The sequence below is a fragment of the Rhyacophila brunnea genome, unplaced genomic scaffold (genome assembly GCF_057557595.1).
Source record: "Rhyacophila brunnea isolate RB1 unplaced genomic scaffold, BYU_Rbru_1.0 scaffold_93, whole genome shotgun sequence".
NCBI classification, from domain to species: Eukaryota; Metazoa; Arthropoda; class Insecta; order Trichoptera; family Rhyacophilidae; genus Rhyacophila; species Rhyacophila brunnea.
The window spans coordinates 1-6,188 of NW_028233365.1; positions in this window are offsets into that span (position 1 = coordinate 1).

The following is a 6,188-nucleotide window of genomic DNA, read 5'->3' on the forward strand; positions in this document are numbered from 1 at the left end:
ATATTCGCGAGCTTGATTTATACTTTTGAGCACATCGTATCTATTATTTGGCTCGATACTCTTCTTTTACATCTTAATAGATACCCCTTTTCATCTCAAGATCTATTAATTTTGAAAAACAGACGAAAGACATCTAAATAAACTTATTTTTGAAATTGTTATGCTTATAGAAGAACGAGTATGTTCTTAATTAGCAAAACTTTATTTCCAAAATAATACAAGTGATGAATGATTAAAAAGAAGCTGTATTTAATACTTTTTTTCAAACCATATAATTTTTAGATTATAAATTTCAATTAGAGCATTATGACTCGTCATTTGCTAGTTATTATAGGTAAATTTTTAAAATTTACTATTTATTATATTTATGTGGAGAATAAATTTATCATGGAACTGGCTTTAATGGCCGAATTTAGATTTCTACTGATGACATAATTTACGAATACAACATACAAACACCTACTTTTTCACAATATTCTAGACTTATTTTCTTCTCTTAATGAGATTCATTCTGTTGTCTTCTTCAATTATTATGTTTGTGCGTAAGTTTCAGCTTCAGTAAGTATCGCCTACACCTTAATCTCACAATTATAAAATATTGCAACCAATATGTATTGCATTATGACGTATTCCAAGATTCAAGTTCTGCATTTGAATTTAAAGACAATTTCTCAAATAAAAATGTCGTAAATCAGTAAAGTAAATTATATAGAAAAATTATAAAATAAATTTTTTTATCAACTTTTCGATGCTGTTATTATAAATGAATAAATAATCTTATGATTCGTAAAATGGCTATTTAAGTTAACTGGATATTTTACTATAAGTTTATATGCCGACAAAAAAGAATTGTATATAGAGTTTTAAAATATACCCTATATGTATGCTTACTTTAGTCTGCCAAGATAACATTTTCGTTAATATTCGATAAAGACAAGAAAAAAAAATACATGATGCTAATAAAAACAAATATAAGTGTGATCATATTTTCAATTATGCACAATTATCTAAATACGATAATTAGTGTATTCTTAATGTAATACATTTTTATAAGAGCATGTCATATAAGAATGCTCTGGATTATATAAGACGATTTTTATATACGCTATACTTAAATTATTTTCTGTCGCTATATTTATATTGATACTATAATTTATAATCCTTTATTTATGGGAAAATTTAATCACACCCTTTTTTTATATTAAGTAAATGCTTTTTATCTGAAAACGTCATCGTTTATTTATAATAAAAAAATATAATTCTAAATTTATTCGACAGAAATATATTTTCAATAAATCATAGCATAGGAGTTACCACAAGTCATATTTTAAGGAATGGAAATTTTAATTGGGGCGAAAGCATGCACACAAACAAAGAGAATAAGATAGACACTTGAACCTATAAGTCATAAGAGAAGAAGATTCATCGAATAATAGTAAAAAATTACGAGGTGGAAAGAAGTATCAGCCAAATTTTCTATAAAGAGAAATCTAAAGGTCTGTTTGAACAACCATAAAAAGCTAAAAATCTAATTAACCCATATTTAAAATCATGGTATATAAGTCACAAACGTTTATATTGCTAATAATCCAATAGTATCATCAATGTTGCTAAATTAAATTTAAATATGCGAAATATGCGTATAAATAATGTTCTCATCACCACAAGTTGGTTTACAAACCTTTAATAGCCTTTATTTTTAAAGTATGCTAGCAGATATAAATGTGGATGAAATGGGCTATTCAAATTGTAATGCCTATTTTAAAAAAAACCATATTGTGTTTTAATTTAAATGTATTGAATTCAAACCACTTGATAATGATATGAAAACATGCACCAATCAGATTATAAAGTGGCATAATCTTATGCTTCAAAAACTTTAAGCAATTATATTATGCAATAATGTATTATGACTCTATATTAACAAAAAATAGAGCACTTAAATAATGAAAATCTAACAAGTTTAATTGAAATATTTGAAGAAATAATTTCCTCTTATTGAAAGCAAGCGATCATAAACATCGAAAAAGCACTAAAGCAGATACTAAACATCTAATAAATGAGAAATAGGTTAAATTTGAATAATGATACACCAGTTTTTACATAATAATCTATTTATAACTACCTTGTATACCTTAATTTTCGCAATTTATTTGTGTTTAAATCAACCGTTTCAATAATTTAATCCTCATTCATAATTTCTTCAAGTTTCGGTACCTCTAATTTATCAACATTTTCGTTTTCTTTATTTTCAGGTGATTCTGTTATGTCAGAAGCAATAAAATTTTCATTTGCCTTACTATCGTCCAGTTTTATCAATGAATCATCTTTATTGCTATCTGCTGATTTGTTTTCATAAATTACATCGATCACAGGCTCTTTAGAAGATTCCAGTTGAATATTATTTTCTTTATTAGATAAATTATTTAAAGATTTATCTTGATTAGTAGATGGATTAGGCTTTTCATCATCTAATGAGGCTGTTTCCGACTTTAATTTGGCTTTAAGCGTTTCTAGAAAAGAGTACAAAGGAGAAAGATCAACTTCGACATCTTCTCTTTCTGCAAGTGAACGAATAAAAGTGGGCCGGAACTTATTAATCATTGGAAGTGGAATATTAGAACGTCTTTTAGATAATCCAAATTTTTCAAATCCATGTGTATTTGAAATGCTTTCATCTAAAATTAAAGGTGACGAATATATTTCGTAATTCTTGAAAAGGGAATCAGAATCCGTTTCAGCAAATAATCTATGAGCTTTGGGTGAACGAGAAATAGGAATCGATAAATTTATGTCACGATTACGAAAGTTATATTTTTGATACGATTTCGGTTGTGATGCATTGAAAAGTGACTTTATATTATCTACATCGTTTTGTTTCGAGCCTTTACTAAAAGATCGCATTCCATTGAATTTTCTTTTCGAGGCTTTGTGTTTAGATGTAGGGACACATAAATTATCTTGAATATGATTTAAACAATGGTCTTGCTCTGTAATTTCTGTGTACTTTGATTCGTATGTTAAAACACCAGATGTATAAATACAAAATACTAGGCATGAAAACATTGTATAGTTAACAAACTTGAACGTATTTATAGTTTTTGAACGTTCTAGAAACGTAAAATATTACTTATTTATGTGAAATTTAATGTGTTAAAATAATAAGTGCGCATAAATGCATTTTAATTATATAAGCAACAGGTAATAATTGTTAGATATGGAAAGTTCATTTATAAATTATGTTAGACTTGAAGAAAATATAACATGGCAGCAGTTTGTAACATCAAATACCGAAAAATTGATCATAAAAATATAGTAAAGCAGAAAATAAGTTGACAAAATAGCTTTAAAGATTCTTATGGATATAAATTTTATTTTTATGATGTTTTGTTATATTCAGAGCATTCTTCGACGTTTTTAAAACATCTTAACTAATTTTTTTAATGATTATGAAGTGTCCCAACACTCTGATCATATTTTTAAGATAAAAAATATGCAGTAAATAAAAATTGTTAACATTCATCAAAATTAAAATTTTTTAAGATTATATTATTATGACTTGCATAAATCCAAATAACTGTTTTAATTTATTTATGAATTTAGTTTCTTTTTATCAATTTTATCTATTTAATTTGGGTCAATCCATTGAAATACTGCACAATTCCTTGATGCATCTTTTGAGACCTTCTACTAATCCATCTTCATAAACTGCTCTTCTTCTCTCAAATGAGATGAGTTAAAACGTCTTGCTAAGTGAGAGAGCTTGCCAGTTTTCTCCTACTTTGTCCGGTACTTATAACTCCCTATCATGTTAAATAATAAATATTTTTAAAAGAATCTCCAAATAAGATTATTTTAACCGTAAAACCGGATTTATAATTCCATTTTTCTTGGTTATATCAAAATAGCATGTAAAACTATGTTTTAGATCACGAAAGCATTAAAAATGAATTAAAAGTAATTAAATATACAGCATAACATAGATTATTACAGTGCATTTGTGGCATATGAAATGTCATTGGCTGTCAGTTGATACTTTGATATCGGTTATTTTTCAGATAAAGTTTCGTTTTTATTTGTATTATATGTCTATAATAAATAAAAATATCATGGATGTTAGAACATGCATGTGTCTTCTATTTGACCTAAAAAATCAGCATTTTTTGAAAAAAGAATTTTCGTTATAATTTATAGATATAAAGAAGAAGTTCGGAATTAAACCCCATATTTTATTCTAAAAATGTTTAAAAATTGGCTTGTGTCTATCAAAAACTGCACTATTTACCATTTTATTATAAATGAAAATTTTTAATTACTATAAATACATCAATAAAATGTCGCAAAAATTAAGATATAAAAACATTGATAAAATAATTATTTTTAATTCATTGAATTTTCACTTGCTAATTTTACAAACTTTAATTAAATTGTTCGTAAAATTATAATTTTGATTTTTATAGTAAGAATATATCAAAAAAATTAAAGTACTATGATCTTATAAATTACTTAAGATTACAAAAGAATGATTAATTCTGCCATTTCTACTATAAAGAGATAGAAATATAGTAAAATTATGGTTCAGTGTCGGTCTTTGCTGCACTTTAGATTTAAGGTTTATCTTTGGAAAATTAAAAGAAATTCTGTTAATTTTACATCAGAATCGTATTATAAGTTACAATTTTTATTTTTATATGTCCCAACAAATTATATAATAAAATTCGCGCAGAAAGTTTTCCATTTGAATGGGATTTAACTCCATAAAAATGAAAACATTTTCTAGATCGATTTTAATGATATTTCGTGCTTTTTAACCAAAGTATTTAGCTAAATTAACATTTTTTATAAAATTTTCATTGTTGTTATAAAGTTTTCTACCCGCTTACAAGCATATGCCTATAATAATAACTTTCTTGAATTTACATGATTTTATACCCCTACGCTACAAATATTAATATTTATCGGTACTTCCATCGTAAATATTATCTAATTTACACTATGAGAATAATCAAACAGTTTTAGTATTCACAATAATATTTGCACATGCTTATCGAGGTATTAATATTTAGAATATATCTTTTTTATATATACTTTATAGTTTGGAATGCTCTTTGTGGTATCTTTATATTATTCAAATAATGTTTTTGTTGTTAAGAACTTCGAAAAAACGATTCTATTTTTGAAAAAAATATTAGATGTATTTTTTCCAATCTATTTTCGTATATTAAAGCACATAAAATATCTTAAACAACCATTACAAAATTTTACATTTTTTTAAAGTAACTTAAAGGCAAAAATATTTCAAGTCTAATTGATTTTTTCGTTATAAAGTAAAGAAGTTGCATAGCAATAAATTGACCATTAGATCAATACACATAAATGAAAGGCAATAAACCATATCAATAACATATTATTTATGAAATCGTATTTTTTTGCTCTATAAAACCTTCATAGGGTATTTAAAATTTGATATTGCTTCGCACTTTAAATCCTGCAAAATTACAAACATCAAACTAAATAATAAATCATATATTTTTTTACAGCTTTTATGCAACATGATGGTGTAATAGTATATATAAATTGCAAAAATATGGCTAAATAACACATTATAAATTATTTATACTATTTTTTTTATATTTATACAAAAAACTGTAAATGATAAAGAAATTCTTATACCAGCTTTAAATTGCTTTATAAATTGTAAATTTTAGTAAGACGTATTATTTTTAAACATTTCACATTTTAATACATATTCATCAAGGTGTTTTCATTTAAAATTTATTATAATTCAATAAAATTTTCCATATAAATTAAAACAAATGTTTGCATTCGATTCAATTATAAAAATTAAAAGACATTGCAATTGTTATACATATTAAAGTCGCGCAAAAATTTTCTTGATATCTTACATGAAAACGAGTGTATATTATTTTTTGTAATATCAAAAAATATGATATTCATTGTGTAGATAGAAAATCCAAAAATGTTTTGTAAAAAAGTAAAAAAAAGCAATTTGTATATTTTTAGATATAAATTATTTATGTCAAGCGGTCCTTTAAAAAAGAAAGATTTTAAAAATTATCCAATACTATAGCTAAAACGAACCCCAGATAAAATATCTGTACTAAATTAGATAATACCCCCAAGGGGCATTGTTGATAATTCAGTGCGCAAAACCACAAATATACTAC